At 47.9% G+C, this 18,354-nt stretch overlaps 1 long non-coding RNA gene across 1 annotated transcript; it reads left to right on the top strand.

The window, feature by feature from the left end:
* Positions 1 to 7,851: 7,851 nt before the first annotated feature.
* On the top strand, positions 7,852 to 17,494 carry LOC140687796 (uncharacterized). The gene is made up of 5 exons (XR_012062358.1): positions 7,852 to 8,096; positions 13,918 to 14,028; positions 15,110 to 15,193; positions 15,818 to 16,409; positions 17,202 to 17,494. It is a non-coding gene; the product is annotated as an uncharacterized lncRNA (long non-coding RNA).
* The last annotated feature ends 860 nt before the right edge of the window (positions 17,495 to 18,354 follow it).

Here is an 18,354-nt window from a genome sequence, read left to right as displayed (position 1 = left end):
CTGCCTTGCCCATCTTGGGCAGCCTGTGTCCGATGACTGGTCAGCGCGGGGGTGGACAGCCTAGCCCCTTGCCTCAATCCTAGGCAGCACTAGGGGGCCATCCAGCCCTGAACACCAGGGACCAGCTGAGCCCTCGCTGGCAACTGCTTTGAGCTCACGTGCTCTTCTTTAACGTCCCTACATGACATCTCAGAGCCTGGGTGTCTGTTTCCTGGGAAATTGACCTAAGGAAGTTTTATCATGTGCACACACGGGTACCAAAGCTCACATATAATTTACAGATATTTAAATGCACATTTATTTTGGTCGGTGCACAAAATGGTGCTTTACTGAGAGGGTTCCACGGTCAGAGAAGTTTAGAGAACAGTGCCTGTTATGAGGTGAGCTGTGTCCACATAATATCTTATAGGATCATTGCGGATGTAATTAGTTAAGATGAGGCCATACTGGAGTAGGGTGGACCTTATAAAAAAGTACTGGCATCCTTATAAAAAAGACATTTAGTCAGAGAGACATACATGTGGACATCGGAGCAATGCTACCACACGCCAAGCAACTACCAGCGTCTAGAAGAAAGAGAGGCCTGGGGAAGGTCCTTCCCCAGCACTGTCACACCTTGATCTTGGACTTCTCGCCTCTGGAACTGTGAGACAATAAGGCTCTGCTTTTTAAAAAACACTCAGTTTGTGGGGTTTTTTTTTTGTTATGGCGGTCCCAGCAAATGAATGCAGTGCCTGAGAGAAACAGTCCGAATACGCATAGGGATGTAGTCTTTGCAAGTTCATAATAGCAAAGCAGAAAAAAATAAAAACAAAAACAGCGTAAATATTGATAGTAACTAATTATGAATAAAATATAGCATATTTATGTTATGGACATTTAGCCTCAGTTTAAAAGAATGTAGCACACATTACCATCTAGAAAACAGATAAGCAACAGGGACCTACTGCAGAGCACAGGGAACTGTATTTAGTTTCTTGTAATGAGCTATCATGGAAAAGAATCTGAAAAGAAAAAGCATATAGGTATGTCTATGTACAACTGAATCCCTTTGCTGTGCACCTAAAACTAATATTGTAAATCAACACTTCGATAAAAAATATCTTTTGGAACACTAAAAAATAAAATTAAAAAAACTTACATGTGGTAGGTTTCATTATACTGACACAAAATCTTCAGCAATCACTGTTCTGAGTTAAAAAAGGAGCTGAATGCATGCAGAGAACAAAACCTCTTAATTTATGCGGAAGAAATACAGAAGAATCCTCTAGCCTTTTATACATTTGTCCATGAATATGAATACACAGAAAAAGGACTAGAAGGACTCGCTGTAGACTTTTGACATTGTTTGCCCCTGAGGGAAGGGTAAGGACCTGGGGGAGGGGCGTTGCTAAAGGAACTTTTCATCAGTAATATTTAACTTCTAATAAGAGAATATATTCACAAGTTTCCTTTGAAATTAAAAATGAATAAAAACAAGCAAAAATCATCAAGGGAATGTAATGCGGGATCCTGGAACAGAAACAGGACATTAGATAGAAACTAAGGAAATCTGAGTAAACTGTGGACTTTAGTTAATAACAGAGTCTCTATATTGGTTCATTAATTATGATAAATGCACCACTGATGTTAATATTAGGGGAAACCATGTACAGGCTTTATATGGGAACTCCGTAATGCCTGTTCAGTTTTTCTGTAAGATCTAAAATCAGTTAATTAATAAAACACATCTAGGGCACTTGAGTTAGAGGAATGGAGATTCCTCAGCTCCAGCTCCTGAGATTCTAATACAGCTGGTCTAGGGTGAAGCCCAGTAATTTTCTTTCCTATTAAGTATCTCTTTTTTTTTCCCTTTTTTTTAAACTGAAGTATAGTTGACTTACAGTGTTGTTTGCTTCTGGTGTACAGCACTGTGATTCAGTTATATGTATATATATTCTTTTTCATATTCTTCTTCATTGTAGGTGATTACAGGCTATTGAAGAGTGAGGTCCTGTAGGGACCTTATTGTTGGGTGTTTCTGGTGCTTGGAGTTACCACAGGCTAGAACACAACCCAGAGAAAATCCAGCCATACCCATTGGGTTCCCAAAGTTGATTCTTAAAGTCGTTCCACAGTTTGCATGGAGGAGGAGGGAACGGGGAGAGGTGGCGCGGAGGTGCTTCCACTGAGGGGCGGGGGCTGGTCTGGGAGAGGAGAACTCTGTGCGAGGCTGGCCTCCCGAGCGCTGGCCCCAGGGCCTGACGAGCAGCCAGCCAACAGCACAAAGGAACAGCTCTCCCCTCCCCATCACCACAGTCTGGCATATGGTTGGGTCTCTGGCTTTTAACTGTATTTTGAGAACCGTTTTATACATAATTTATCCCCCCAATTAAAATGTTTTTCTTTCAGTTAGAATGTTTACGGGTGACCTGACAAGATGGAACAGTTAGGTCCCCTCCCATCCCCCCACTCAGCGCACCACTCTGTTTATTGTCCGGAGTCTGTGTTCCCTTAGGGCACGCCCTCCATCACAAGAGTCATTGTAACCGATTGCAGGTGTGTGTTTATGGGGTCTCCACTCCTGCCTTGAGAGGACGCTGGGTCTCCTCATCTTGGTAAGCAATGGCGCTTGGCACCATATTGAGCACATTATTCACTCATCCATTCACCTATTCTCAGAGCATTTGTTGAGAGGCTGTTGTGTGCTGAGCAAACTGCCGGGTACCGGTAAGGCAGCTGTGAAAGGGGACGGCTTTTGCCCTTAATGAGACGGGTCATTGATAGTTGGCCCGAATTGTCCCTCCCAGTCTCTGCAACCTGATGCATGAAGTCACAGTAAAGCTGGTCAGTTATTTCAGTTGTAAAATAAGACACCTCTGTGCCAGTGTTTCACACAGACGGACTCCATTACAAGAGCAGACGTCTAGGTATTCCTTGAAACATACTATATTGAAGATGGAGATTTCGACCACCTGTGATACCAACACTAACCCTCCTGTTTCCAAGTTGGGTTAGTGCCGTCTGAACCTCATCACCAGCTTCCAGAACGGCCCAGCTGGATTCGGGGCCCTCATGACCACAGAGAGTCTGCTGGTACCATTACCAGCAACATCATATGTGTGGCTTTGGGGACCCCCAGCCTCACTTTGGGAGAACACACGGAATACACAGGGACTTTTGCCTTTAAAGCACTTAGAGTAGAAGCAGAAAACCCATCACCTGCACTTTCATTCATCATGCCCCTAAGAGTGGAGGAAGCTGGTAAACAGAAAAGAAAGCCAGAAAACTAAGGGAGGGTAAAGCAAATTAGCACACAGAAAGGGGAGATCATTACAGATGCAGGATGTAGCTGGCATCTGGGTGGGGGAAGGAGAGAAGGGAGGAGGAGAGAACAGAAGGAGGAAGGCAGGGGAGGGGCAAAGGGGCTGGAGTGGAAAGGGTTAAAGATGGACCGGAGCGGCGGAGGGAAGGGAGCACTGGGAGCGCTCCGTGAGCACTGCAGTCGCGTGGCAAGTCACACGCCACACCTCTCGCTTCGTCTGGACCACAGGCGTTGTGACAGGAGCACTGAAGGCTGAGCCTCCCGGCCCCCGGGGACTCACCCTCGCGTGTGCTCCGGACCTCAGGCCCCAGCCCGAACCACCGCAGCGCTGCCCTGCTAAGAGGCAGAGAGGACGCCGCTCAGCCCTCCTTCCCTGGGGCCTGGGGGGAGAACTCTGCGGGCCAGGGTCAGCTCCAGTGGGGAGTCTGCAAGGGACTCGTGCGCGGGACCCGTGGAGCATCCACGGGGACCCTGCCAGGCCTGGTATTTTCCCAGAGGTTTTCACTTAGGAGCAAGGCCTCTGCTAGTCTGTACAGTGAGCTTTGGACAAATCTGAAAGTCACCCTCCTGGGTGGACCAATTAGAAAAAGACATGCCTTCCCTCCTTGGAGTCTGCGACCTCAGCCCCAGGCAGGACACAGGGCCGGGGTAGCCGGGGCTGCGCTCGGATGTTTATGTGCTAAGGGTCTTGGGGCCTGGCAGGGCTCTGGACGAGGGAGAGGGCACAGGCGCGAGCGGAGGCCCAGGTGTCCGTGCGGGTGGAAGGGCAGCCCGTATCTTCCCCACACCGTAGAGAGAGAACCGTGGCAGGCAGCCGCCCTCCTCTTTTAATATCGAGCATTGAATTATTCAAAAGCGCTTTGATTGGGAGGCTGGTTTTCCCCACTCCTATTAATCAAATGGCCAAAGCATAAATTGGCTTTCAAAAGGTAGTTAGAAATGAATTTTATCCTTTAAAAAGGAAGGGAAAAAAAAAAGATCAAGTGCCAACCACCAGCCTTCAGAGTGGAATACCCAGGGCAGGGAGACAGTAGTGACACCAGTAAACCCTCCGTACTGGTAATATGCCACTCTGTGAGGGGTCCAAAGCCTCTTTCTGTATTTTTTTAAGTGCTCATTTAAAAATAAACCAAGTATATGTAGAGATGACTATTTTATATTATATGGCCCAATCCTGTATTTATTTTACACCCTTTTTGAAAGTTTTTATAAAACTAGTTGCAGACAGCTGTATTTTTGTTGTTGTTGAACTATTTAGTAGAATTTGTGCCTTTTTGTCTGTCTGTGAATAAATGCTGTACATTTTGCAATACATTAAAAAAAAGGGGGGAGGAGTGCCTGTGAGGGCGGCTGGGCTGGTATTACAATTCCCATTATTACAAAACTGACGCAGAAAAACGAAATGCCTTGCGTAAGCTCATGTAACACATTAGCGTCTGCGAGAAAGCAGAATTCAGCCTCCCGATGCCCATTCCAGGCAAGATCGTGTTGCTGGAAAGTGACCCAAAATGGCAGAGCAGAAGGCAGGATTGCAGACACACGCTGCGCATGAGTCTGTCTGGGATGACCATGCCTAGCAGCTGAAATGCATGATGCTCCACTTCCTGGTGTTGATAAACATCCCCGTGCCCACGTCACAGGACGGACCAGCTTCCAGCAGAGGCCGGCGGGGCTGGGGTCGGAGCTTCCAGGGTCATCACACGACAAATGCCGGAATAACTGACTGGATATTTACTCATTAGTAACCATGACTGTTTCATCAGGAGTTTACTGTTTGGGGGGAACTGTGCTAAGATTTTCATCTTTCAAAACTCACATCCCGACCTTGTGAGGAAAGTATCATTGTCTCCATTGAACACAGACGTTAGAGGACCCACCCAAAGAGGGCAGAGCTGAGACTCAAACTCAGAGGCGCTGCTGGACTCCAAAGACAGGGGTCGGAACCACTCTGCTGTGCTCCCTCTGACCAACGTATGTCCCTAAAATTTACATCCTCTCCACATCCTTGCAAGTGCTAACAAATGCTACTTTGAGTGAAATCAGCTGTATTAGTCAGAGTTCTCCAGAGAAACAGACCTAACAGAACCAGGAAAGCAGCGGTGTAATTCAGTCCGAGTCCAAAGGCATGAGAAACAGGGGAGCCGAAGGTGTAAGTTGTAGTCTGAGTCCAAAAAGCCCCAGAACCAAGAGCTCAGACGTCCAAGGGCAGGACCAGACGGATGCCTCAGTGTAAGCAGAGAAAGCGAATCTGCCCATCCTCCACCTCCTGCTGTGAGTCCTGGGTGGGCTGGGTCACGGTGCCCACCCACATCGGTGAGGGCGCTCTGCTTTCCTGTCCACCCACTCGAATGGGAGGCACCCTGACAGACACACCCAGAAATCATGTTTTACCAGCTCTCTCTGGGCATCCCTGAGCCCAGCTAAGATAACACATAAAATTAACCACGTCAGTTTATTTCCCAACCAACATTTTTAGTGAAACAGACTAGACTAGACTAGATGATATCACAGCACATCTCAGGCAATAAAGGTAGGCACTGTTTGGTGAAACAGTTGTTTTGTGTGTGTGTGTGTGTGTGATTGTGTGTGTACACGTACTACTGGGTGGCGATGTAAAGTCTGTTTATTGCGGGTCACAAAGAAAAGCCAAAGAAGCACCGATTCAGGGTCCCCTCTGCCCCCAGCTTCCTTGAACTTGCCTTCTCCCCACTCACAGCCACTTCAAAAAGACACTTGCATCTTAGAACACATCTCGGTGGTATCGGTGACGTGTCTGCCAAAGGCAAAAACTAAAACTCCTCCTTTGGACTCCACATGCCTCCTGGGTTTTAGTTGATTTCATTTTTTGAATTACATGTGTGTCTCCCGTTGTAGGGTTGTAGGGTGAGGCAAACCTGGAGTCCGTCAGCGGGTCTTGTGAGGACAAGAGGGAGCAGGAGAGGCTAAGTAATTAATAATTCAAAAACTGAGGCTTGGCGCAGGCTTGGAACTGGCAGGAGTGGAAAGAGAACTTTTAAATCCCTAAACCAAAGCCATCAGGGCCACTGGCTTTGCCGAGTGAATTTATATCTGAGCTAAGCCAGCGAAGAGCATGAAACACACTGAATATGATTCAAAGGTGTGTCGAGTGTGCCCCGAAGCTGGCTCTCCCACCGTAGGCAAGTTTAGTGGTACTTGGGGACCATCTGGCCCCTGGGCTGCAGCAGAGAAGGAAGCAGAAGGTCCCACTGGGAGGAGGGAGCCCCAGTGGTGGCACAGGGAAAGAAATGTGAACATAGAGGTCATGGGCAGGGGCAGGGGTGGAGGAACAGCTAGGCCGGGTGCATACTTTCCCTTCCTCTGTCTTAGCTTAAGGAAGCTGGGGGGCAGAGGGGACCCTGAATCAGTGCTTCTCGGGCTTTTCTTTATGACCCACAATAAATAGACTTTATGTCGCCACCCAGTAGTATGTGTACACACACACACACACACACACACTCACACGAAACAACTGTTCCACAAAACAGTAACTACCTTTATTGCCTGAGACACGCTCTGATATTATCTAGTCTAGCCTATTTCACTAAAAACGTTGGTTGGGAACTAAATTGATGTGACTGGCTCAGGCTGCCATAACGAAATACCATGGACGGTGTGGTTTAAAAGGCAGACATTTATTTTCTCATGGCTCTGGAGGCTGGAGGTCCGAGATCAGGGTGCCAGCGTGGTCAGGGGCTGGTGAGAGCCCGCTTCCCGGCTTGCAGACGGCCGCCTCCCTCCTGAGTGCTCACGTGGTGGAGAGTGAGCATGCTCTCTGTTGTCTTTTCTTATAAGGATGCTAGTCCTATCAGATCAAAGCCCCACCCTCATGACCTCCTTTAGCCTTAATTACTTCTATAAAGCTGTATCTCCAAACATAGTCACGTTGGTGTTAGAGCTTCAACATATGAGTTGGGGGGGCACATAATTCAGTCTATAGCACCCCTATTTCAACACATACCCTTACTCTACATGGACCCACCTGTCCTTCCTTCATACTAACCAAGACTCATGGAGCCCTGCGAGCTGAAAGCAGGTGTGAGCTGGGTGGAGAGAGTGGTTAGAGAAGTTAGAACCGTCCCCCTTGCAGGGAAGGTGGCTCAGCCTGGTGCCCTAAGGAGAAATGCCCGCTTCTGTTGTGGATTTCCTGTCTGTTTCCCATCCGAGCAGCCATCCTTTTGTTTTCCCCACAACTAAGATGGAGAATTAAAATTTAAAACCTCACATCACACAGATCTCAGGAGGGTTCGTTACAGGGGGTCTCTCAGTCTCTAAGTCACACATTTCATGAATGCTTGCATTTTTAACCGACATCATGAATGACTTTGTAATCAAAAAAAGTAACACTTTATAAAAACAGCATAAAAACACTTTGTAAAAACACATAGTAATAGCACAAGAGACTCACTGAGTAAATATACAAGGGTGATGAAAGCTCTTGGCTCACATTCCATGAAGTGCTGTGAAAGGGTGGGGTTTGGAGACAGCGGGGGCTCTTTTCCAGTCTGGTAAGTGATTTCAGAGGGGAGAGTGAAAAGATTGTTCCTCTACACGAAAAGAAAGTCGGGGAGACAAGTTAGCTGTGTGTTTAAAGACAGCGATGCAGCCCACCTGCATCTACACTGGATGGGAGCCACTCTAGAAACTTCTAGAAGCCTCACGACTCCTGGGGAGTCTTGTCACCTGATCAGGCCTGAAGCTACCTGGACCTGGCTCCCTTTCTCAGCCCACGCAAGGTGGCTGAAATCCGTGACTGCTCTCAACCGCGTCCCAGGTACAAATAAAGCGTCCTTTCAGTTTCAGGCGCCCGGTGGAAAACGGCAGCCCTGAAGCGATGAAAGGGCTTTATTAGAGCCTAAGTGTGGGCAGTGGGAGGCCGCGGGGCCTGGGCTTTATGAAGCTGTAGCTCTTCCCCGCTGGTGCCTCGTTACTGCCAGGGCTATTGTCAGCCTGAATGAGGAGCATGCGAGGCTGAGGGGAGACCTTTAAAAGGGAAAGACGCGTCCAAATACAGGAGGGGGTGCTTCCCGCTTATCAGTGCACGGAAGAGCTCAGGACTAATAGCATCGTATAAAGCGCATGCGTTACAGAGCGACTCGGGCACCAAGCTGGGGTTGCCGGGGGACTGGGCTGCGCTCAGGCCTAGTGGGGACTTGAGCCCCATGTCTGGAAACAAGGCTCCCGGGTGGGTTTTGAGAAATAACAAAGCCCTGGCTTTAGGGGGCCTCCTTCCCGCAGGGGATTCCAGTGCTCCTCTGTCAGGAGCTGTGAATCCTTCCAGCAAGGATGCCACCAGCAACTGAGGCAGCTCCATGGTTCCTGAGCTGTTCTCCTGCAGGGAAAGCCTGGCTTTGCTGCTGTGAACTCCCCACTGAGTAACAGAGGTGAGGGCCTATCCGGAGCACAAACCCCAGGAGGGGACAGGCTCTGGGATTCCTGAGAAGGATCCAGGCTTTTGCTCACAGTTCTGTGCTGTCTCCCTCTCCCCCTTCCTCCGGTCTCTTGGGCCTGAGGACCCTGTGCAACTAAGGACCATCCAGCCCCGGCTACAGAGCCTGGTCCCCAGGCAGCATTGCCCATGACAACACCGCGGGGCTCAGGGGATCAGCCTGAATCTAGATGCTGATGGCCCAGGGGGACCCCACCCTCCATTCCTGGGCTGCAGCTGAGAAAGCCAAGCTGTCCAGAGCGTGTATAATACAGGGAGGGGCAGACCCTGAGCTTCCCCATTGGTACGAGTGTCCTGTGGCTGCTGAGCAAAGTACCACAAAGCAGGTGGCTTAAAGCGACAGAAACATGTTCTCTCACAGCGCTGGAGGCCAGAAGTCCCAAGTCAGTGTGAGCAGGGTCTCGCTCCCTCTGGAGGCTGGAGGGGAGCATCCTCGCCCGCCTCTTCTAACTGCAGGTGGCTCCAGGCGTCCCCTGACTTGTGACCGCATCACTGCATTCTTCATCTCCATCTTCCTGTCACCTTCTGTGTGTGTTTTGCCCCTTCTCCTGGCCTCAAATCACCCTGTCTGTGTCCCCCCTAAAATTCGAAGTCCTAACCCCGAGGACGGCAGCCGGTGACTGCATTTGGAGGTAGGGTCTTTAAAGAGATAACTGAGATAAAATGAGGTGGTGAGGGTGGCTCTAACCTGAGGTAACTGGTGTCCTTATAAGGAGTGGAGATGAGAACACAGGTGCACACAGCAGGAGGGCCATGGGAAGACACAGGGAGAAGGCGGCCGTCTGCGCGCCAAGGAGCGGGGCCTCAGGAGAGTCCATCTTGCCGGCACCTTGATTCACAGTGTGAGAAAATAGATTTCCGTGCTTTAAGCCACCAGCCTGTGGTACTTCGTTAGGACAGTTCTAACAAAACCATATACCTAGTAACATTCTTCCTTTGTTGTCAGGGAGGAAGGGGGAGGGATTCAGCTCCTTGGGTGCTTCCCCGAGAGCGGAGTTCTCTGCCTGGACCACCTATCTCCCCACTCTTTACTCATCCCCTCCTCTGTCTCCCCTACTTCCCTTTACAAAGATGCAGTCCCCCAGTAGCCCCTGCACTGCAGCCTGGATCAGCCCCTTAGGGTGTGCGTATAGGGAGGCTGCCCTTGAATTAGGGGAAGCGTAAGGTCTCTGTGTGACCTTGGGTAAGTCCCTTCATCTCCCAAGGTATCTCAACCATAAGGCGAGAGGGTTCAGTCTGCTGACACCTTGGGTTCTTTCCAGCCGTTAAGAACCCTGATCGCACACCTGCAGGGAGCCCCTGGCTCCCTGCTGGTGCCACCTAGACCCGGCACCCGCACCTGCACCCTGCCCGCGATAGCTGCTGCGAGGAGCCCTGCGCTGGCCGATTTATTGAAGGGGGGAGGGGCGATCTCCCAGCTGCTCAGAGAAGAGCATGAAACACTCTTGCTCCCACTTTTCAATTATTGTATTGCTGCCTACTTCTCCCTTCAGGTCTAAAATTAATACTTGCTTTACACATTCAGGTGCTATTATGTTGGGTGCATAAATGTTACCAATGTTGCATGCTCTTGTTGGACTGACCCCTTCATCACTATGTAGTGACTCTCTCTCTTAGTACAGTCTGGGCTTAAAGTCCGTTTTGCCTGCTGTGCCTAGCTCCCCTAGCCTTTTTCCATTTTCAGTTGCAGGGAAGGTCTTTCTATCCCTGCAGTTTCTGTCTGTGCCTATTGGCAAAAGAATAGAGAGAGTGAGGAAAACACCCATTGCCACAGTATTTTCCTCTCTCTCTGTCTCATTGATTATTTATGGCTCTCCCAGTCTGTGCCAGATACAGTGCCCAGCAGTTCATAAATATTATCATGTAAAACCGTCATAAAACCTTGTGAAATAGACATTTTTACCCCATTCGTTAGCAGTTGAGAAAAATCAAGTCCAGGAAAGGTCATTGTCCTGGGCAGGCAGGGGGCCAAGCCAGGATTGGAACCTCTTTTTCCTGAGTCCCCGATCTTTCTACTTACGTATATTGCCCCTCCTTTCTCTCTTTCCTTGCTAATTGGCAAGAGGTCATGATGATCATCACTGTATTTCTTAAACTAATAAGATCTGAGAGTGCACACTCAAAGTCTTTTCATTCAGTAAAGACCTGTGGAATTCCTGCCGCGAGCCAGGCACCACACTAGCCTGGAGACGCAGGAGCCATACACGGAACCTGAGGGAGAGCCCATCTCCCAGGTCACGTCTTCTCCCGATCTTCTGATCTGCCTCTCCCGTGAGGACAGCAGGCAGAGCCTGAACAAGTGCAGGCCAGGCAGGTGTAGACCCCAAATTCCTTTCCTATACCATCAGAATCCGGTGGGTTTCCTAGGAACACACCAGGGTGAAGTAGAGATTCCTCAGTGGCTAGAGTGTGAGAAAACCTGGGTCGTGGCACTAGCCTGGCCACGAAAGGAAGCTGTGTGGCTCCCTGGGCCTCGGTTTCCCCATTTGTCCAACCAGGGAGTTGGACCACCTGATCACTGTGTCCTTCTCAGCTCTAACATGCCACCAATTTAACCGAGTTCTCTGCTTCAGTCCGTTGTCCAGGCAAATGAATCCTGAGGCTCATTTTGAAAATTGGAAGTGTTGGCTTATTTTTCTCGTCCTAAGCCCTGGCTTCTCCTGGGTGACATACGGCTTCATCAGTTGCTTTCATTTCTGCACCTCTGATTCATTTGTCATTTGCAGATGCTTTATCTTTGTCGTGGTTCGTAATGTTCGCTTCTGTAAGAGGCAGGTGCACACCCAAAATCTTGAGGTGTACTTAATTATGAACCATACATTTCCCTCGAAAAGCAATAAACAAATCAAAAACTGCAAATTGAGTCCTTTTTTCAAAGTAGCAGAACTGCTTGCATTATTTTAAAGAGAGAATAAAAAGTGGATGCAACACATTTTTGTTTGGAAAATCTGCATTTTTATATAATTAGATTATTTTCACGTGAGATTCAAGAACAGTGTAGAAAAGCCTACGGAAGTTGGTAGAGTTTATTTAAGATACGGGCCAGACACAAACTTTTTTTTTTCCTAGAAACTTCAAGAAAGTCATTTTCCCTTTCCTGGTGATTTTGTTGACTGTCAATGGCTATCCTCCTTCTCTGCCAACTCTGTATATTATGCCATTTCTAATCCTTAAACAATCTTTAAAGAACAGCTATTACTATGCCCATTTTGTGGATGGGGATGCTGGAGTCGAGGGAAGGTATGTCATCGATGCAAGGTCGTTTGAATGGAAAAGTGGCAGATACAGTGCGGGATTCAAATCAAGTTCAGTCTAAATCCAAATGGTTACACTTTCTCCACCTGGAAGAGAAGAAAAATGGACCAATATCCAGATGGTTGTCCAGAAATAAGCAAGGAGAAAGTGGCTTCTGTAAGGCTTTCTCCACAGAATGAAGAGGAAGAGCGGGCTAATCTCAGCTCACACCAAGTGTGCCTTTATGTGAATTAGGAAAAGGTACCCCCTCCTGGAGGTGCACCCCCAAATGCTGATGGCTTGTTGGGTGCAGAAGGGGTGACCTCTCACCCCTCACACAGGGGACACTGGCATAGGGAACAAACTGCACATCACTACTCGGCGGATGGAGAAGGGAGGGGTCCAAGGAAGGGGTGGCTGTGGGTGACCGGGGGGGGTCTCAGAAGGCTGGCGTGGCTGGTGACCACAAGAGGATAGCAGTGTTTATTTTAAGATCTTCAAATATTTGTACTTCTCACTCTCTCTTTTCTTCTGCAAAGTTAGGTGGGCAGATGGAAGCGCTTCTTACGGTTGAAGAGGTTTAGCTTGATTTCCACATGCCAAGTCAGTTAGAGTGTGACCGCGCTTCCAGAGCTGGTCTGGCGGCAAGCCAGGGCAGAAGTAATGCATCATTCTAATTGTTACTAAATTGTCCCCAAGAAGGTTCAAGTCGTCTTATCTTAGAGGCACTCACTTCTAATAACTTGGCTGCCCATCTGATAACTTGTGCCTGGGACTGTCTGCTGACTCTGAGATTCTCTGTCTCCTCTGCTTTCTTTGGCTCTTCTGGGTCTCTGCTTAAACTACCATCAATGTGTGACGTTCAGGTTTTGATTAATAATAGTACATAATAATAGTAGTAGTAGTAATAATAATAACACAAAGATGAAGATGAAGGAGGAGCAGGAGGAGGAAGAGGAAGATAGAAACATCTTTCATTTTTGCAAAGTTGAAAATTCAAAAAATAGGCTTTGGAGGCACAGACCCTACCAGCCACGGGAAAGGTTACCTGGTTAACGAAAGCCTGATTTTTCCCATCCTTGGTGTTTCGCCTGTAACTTGGGTGCCGGAGAGATGCTGTGACAATTCTCAGCCAGAGTGACCTTTCTTTCAGTAGCAAGTTTACCTACCAAAGGACTCAAGCCCCTCTCCAGGGAAGAGAGGCCACGGGAGGATGGGAATGGTGAGTGTGTGCTGGATCTATCACACACACGATGCTTATGCACGTGAGAGCCAGGACATACCCTCGGCACTTGTGCACCTTACTGACCGGGTCTTGCTTGTATTTATGGAGACCTGGTCACATGGCAGGCACTCAGTGACCACTAAGTAAAAAGCTAAACATTCCGGGGCATTTGCGGGGCTTCTGACACAATACAGCTTCTACCTGTGGGATCTCTCCCACCCCTTTGAGTGGCTTCAAGCATTTCTTGATATCATTACTCTGAGAGTGCTTTCTTGATATAAGTACAGAATCGCAACTACCCGCCTCATGATTTGCTGTACAGTAAAATTTCTTTAATTGGGCCCAGCATTTGGGGATTTATATTAATTAAGAGACAGTGATCTTATTGGGTGAGAAGTTTGCATGAAGGGTTGTAATTTAGAAATCTGTACTTTTATGAGATTCACACTTATTACCCAGTGTTTGCGGAACTGTAATCCTAGATTCATTTAGCTAATTTTCCTTATTAGTATCCCATTCATTCCTGAGTTTATAGCAAAAAAAGAAAAAAAAGAAATACTGTAACGTAATTATCAGTATTTCTTTAAACAAATCCTGGAGTAAGGATGTTTTTTAAAAATTAATTCAAATGAGCCTCACAATCTCCCATTTCTCAAAATAATAAGATTTTACTCTATTTAATTCCAGTTCCTCAGCAGCGTTCTTTATGCGTGTGAGAAATAAGCCGAGCACCTTCGGGAGGAGGCGCAGTGATTCAAAGGAACAAAGCTGAGGCTACGCACGTCAGGATGCTGCTTGGTAGGTACTGTCTCTTCTCTCGGACCTACCATGGCCAAGCGTTGCTTCGGCTTTTCTGCAGACTACAGCCGCCCCTTGATCATTGCGTGTGTTCCCTTCCTGGCCCAGTTATTACTTTTCCCCCCAAAATGCGGGATTGTCACTCTTTTCCCACCACTCAAGGGTCCAGGCACATTTTGATGAGGCTTTGTGTAAAGGGGGGTGTAAAGGAAAGCTTGTCCCTCATCTGGAATCTCCCCTCCTGCTCACCTCCTCTGGGAAGCCTTCCTGGAGCCCTCGCTGGGTCTGGAGTGGTTGCCTTTGCTCTCTTACTGCACTTAGGAGCAACATGCAAAGAACGGGAGTTTCAGAGCATCACAGCCCAAGTTTGGACCCCAGTGCTAATATTTTCAGCAGTGTATCTCTGAGCCGCTTTCAGTCTATTTCCTTAAATAGAGGGGATAAAAAAAAAAACTTACTGGAGAGTAGTGGGATGATTGGGGATAATATGCATTAACATGCATGGTACCAGAATAGAAAATAAGCAAAAATGGTCACTTTCGTAAAAATTATGATAGCACTTCCCACACTGTTCTGAGCATGACGATGTTCACCTGTCCATAAGCTCCTCAGGACTGTGAGCTTTTTTAGAGGCTATTTCTCTATTCCTGGACCTGGCACAGAGGAGACATTCCATAAATGCTTTTTGGATGGATGAATCAGTCAATCAATGAGAAGCACTAGACCCATCCTGAAATAGCCTGACTTGTTTCGTATGTCATGCAGCGAACTTGTTTCTTGAGACCTCGTTGAGCTTAGAGACTCCTCTAAACAACGAGGAAATTAGAAAAAAGGAACAGAAGGAATAAAGAAACTGGACTCAATATTTGGGTCCTTAAAATGCCCCATGCCCGTGGATGACGACCTAACTTACTACATGAAAAACAAGAGGTAACTGGCTGTCTCACAGGCCAGACGTGCACAGTCCCTGCATTAACATGATAGGTGCAAAATGGAAAACAGAAACACTGCAGGTTTTTCTCTCTCCCTCAGCCCCAGGATTTCTCAGTTATTGGCAGGAAAATCACTGTTTTCCTTCTAGGTACCATTCATGGGAAGCATTCGGATCTTACAGAAACTTGCAAAATGAACAACTGTTGGCATCTCCGTGGGAAGAAGAGAGAAAGTACGCAAAGCTTTGATGGAGTTTAAGCCGTAGCCCTCCTGGGACGCTCTAAATGGCTCATAAATACAGCTGGTGGAATATTGCCTGCGTGTATTTTCCACTTACCCTCACCTTTGAGTTCTGGTCTGGCCCCTTGAGACTCAATACACACAGAAACAGAACTGCTGATGGATTCATCTTTCCTGCTGGTCTAAGCGTTTTTCTCCTACCAAAGTGGGGCTAGGGCTCCGGGAAGAAGTGAAATCTAGACCACTATGAAAGTAATGGGGGGGAATTTCATTTCCGGGCTTCAGGAAATACACTACGTATTTTTCTCTTTCTAGCCCCCCTAAGACATCTTGATGCAGTGCCCTGGCTGTCTCAGAGCCACGGGCTTCAGCTCACCACGAGCACCCTCTACCTTAGTTTTGTTTGAACCCCTTAAGACAAAGCCATCCCTCCAGGTAAAGGCTGGAAGTTCCACTGGAACAACAAGCCATGCTCTCCAGGGAACTGCCCTGCTCCTGCCCCACAGTGACCGTCCTGCAGCCTGGCGTGGCGAAGGGACAGGTTTTAGGTGCTGACAGCTTTCACCTGTGAGTATATTTCATCCCAACTTTCACCTGTGAGTATATTTCATCCTAGGAAACTGGTGGTGAACCTCCACAAGTGGGGAAGGAAGGACGATTTCTACCGGAGAGGAGTCTGAACTGAGCACGCCTAATTCTCAGCGTGAAATCGGCAGCGCCGGAGTGTGCTAAGGCGGGTCAGGCGAGAAGCATAGGGAGAGGCGGTCCGCGGGTCCTGCCGCAGCTCTGCCGTCCTGCTGCGTCTCCTCCTGGAGATGAAGAGCGCGACAACAGCTGGAGCGGAGAAAAGTCACCTCCGCTATTTGTTTTTTCTCTCTTCCTGCTCCTCCTTAGAAACTAGTATGATTGTGATCCAAAAGATACACAGATGAATGATACGCTGCTCCCTCCACCTCAGGGTGAGGCGTGAAGTCCCAGGGCAGGCAGCAGGAAGCGTGGCTTTGGGGGGAGGGGTTGCTGGGCTTACGCGACAGGGCCTTTGCTTCTTGGGTAAGTTGCCTCCTCTCCAGGACCCAGCATCCTCCTCTTGGAAACAGCAATAATCACATCAGCTGCAGCGCAGACGAGGACAGACGTCTTTCCCTCTAATGTTCAAAGTCCTTGACGAGGACCCCGGTATCAGAAGACAGATTAACTGAGAAAAGCATGTACGTTTATTTAGTGTAAGTTTTATGCCACATGGGGGCCTTTATAAGGAAATGAAGACTGGAAGAAACAGCTGTCCCTGGGTGTTTTTGCTGAAGAGAGGGCAGTAGTGGGAAGATGGGCTGGGACACAGGGTGTGAGTTTAGCACACTGGGGGAGACTTGGCAAGGCCTGGCGTTCCTCTCTGTGTCCCTTTGTCTCAGGAAACAAGGATGCCCCTCTCCGCCCGGTTTAGGGAGGGCACCTCTCCCATGAGGGCTTTTACGATCTACTTCAAGGGAAAGTCAGAAAGTCCCTCCTGCACTGGCCATTTGTCAAATTCCCTCAGCTTAAAGTACTCAGTAGGCCAAGGTGCCAGGTTTGGGGGGCAGCATGTCCTGAATGTCGTCACCCACGTGTCACCCATGTGCTGTGTGGATTGAACAAGGTCATGAAAAGCCGTAGAGTCTGTTTTGCTTGGTGATGACCCTGGGGGGATCCTCAGTTATGTGAGTCCTGGTGAGGAGGCACGATTCCGGCCCCCCAGGGGAGCGGAGCCTTTCAATGGTGTGGGGACAGCTGCCAAGCCACTCGAGGGGCTGCGTCAGGAGCCCATGTCTGACAGTGGCGAGGCGCTAACTGGAGTGATCCTGTGACAAGGTCTACACTGCATCCCCACTGCTCAGCCTTCCTTGGTTTCTGCCCATTTCCAGAGCTCAGCTTTCTAGCCTCCCATTCAGCGAACTGCAGACACACACTGTTTCAGTACTTTTCTGCTCAGAGTTAATAAATTGGTGTCTTTTGCTTGAATCCAGGAACCCTGACCATTACAGGTGTGAAGGGCACAATACAGCCAGAGCACACAGGAGGATGCTCATCAAAGCAGACACTCAGTACATGATACCTATTGCTGTTTTTAGCCTAATCGCCTGTCACCGTCCTCGGCATCCGGGATTTCACATTTGATGTTGCAGCTCTTCAGATGTCCATCATGTGTCATATTTTGCTGGGATACAAATTTAAATTACCTTTGGAAGAATACATATCAGATTATTTCTTAATTGTTTGATTTTTTTTAAACAAGGAGCATATATCATCTGTAATCACTGAACATAAATAAATGTATCTCCATTTAGAAAAACACATGGCTTTGATTTGAATTATATAGGCTGATAGGCAACGAAGCTTTGATGATTTATGGATCTCAGAGGAATGACTAGCAGGGCCAGGTTATGAGAGAGAAATGTCTTCTGTGGTTATATTCTCCAATGGTAGTCCATGGATGGCCAGGATCTTTGGGTGGAACTGACCAACTCTAAAGAAACTTCAATGGTTAAAGAAAGAAAGTCTAAGAAAATAAACTTTAATATTCTGAATGAAGGCCTGCATTTTAATCTGTATTCAATTAATAATCTAGTAACACAGACGCCTGAGTGTGTGCGGCCAGCTCCAGAGCATCTTGCAGTTAGCTGCGTCTTTGCCACTCAAAGAATAGTCCCCAGACCAGCAGCATCCACATCACCAGGGAGCTTGTTAGACAGGCAGAATCTCAGGCCCCATCCACACCTACTGCATCAGAATCTGCATTTTACAAGATCCCTCCCCACCCGGTGATTCATACGCATATTAAAGTTGGGGAAGTTCGGATAAGCAACTGGGCCACTAAGAGCGAGAAGAAATGTCATGGCTGTTTTCGCCAAAACAGATGGGGATAAAGTTTACAATCCATTTTCAAGTATCAGTGATTTACTCCGGGGTTCTTAACCTAGATGAGTACTGTATTCCTTAAAGAGGCAACTCAGGGAAATTTCTGTCTTACCCTCTATAAAAAAATATTTTTTTTTTATTTTTTCCCCTTCAGATTGAGGGATTGAGAGGAGGAATAACCTCTTTTCTGCTTTAGCTGCCTCTGACTCAAAATGAGAACATAAAGAAAGGGCAGCAGAGAAAATAATCTTCAATGATCTA

Source organism: Vicugna pacos, chromosome 20, assembly GCF_048564905.1.
Source record: "Vicugna pacos chromosome 20, VicPac4, whole genome shotgun sequence".
Taxonomy (NCBI): Eukaryota; Metazoa; Chordata; class Mammalia; order Artiodactyla; family Camelidae; genus Vicugna; species Vicugna pacos.
The sequence above is the reverse complement of the archived record's forward strand: the minus strand, read 5'-3'. Positions and strand labels throughout refer to the sequence as shown.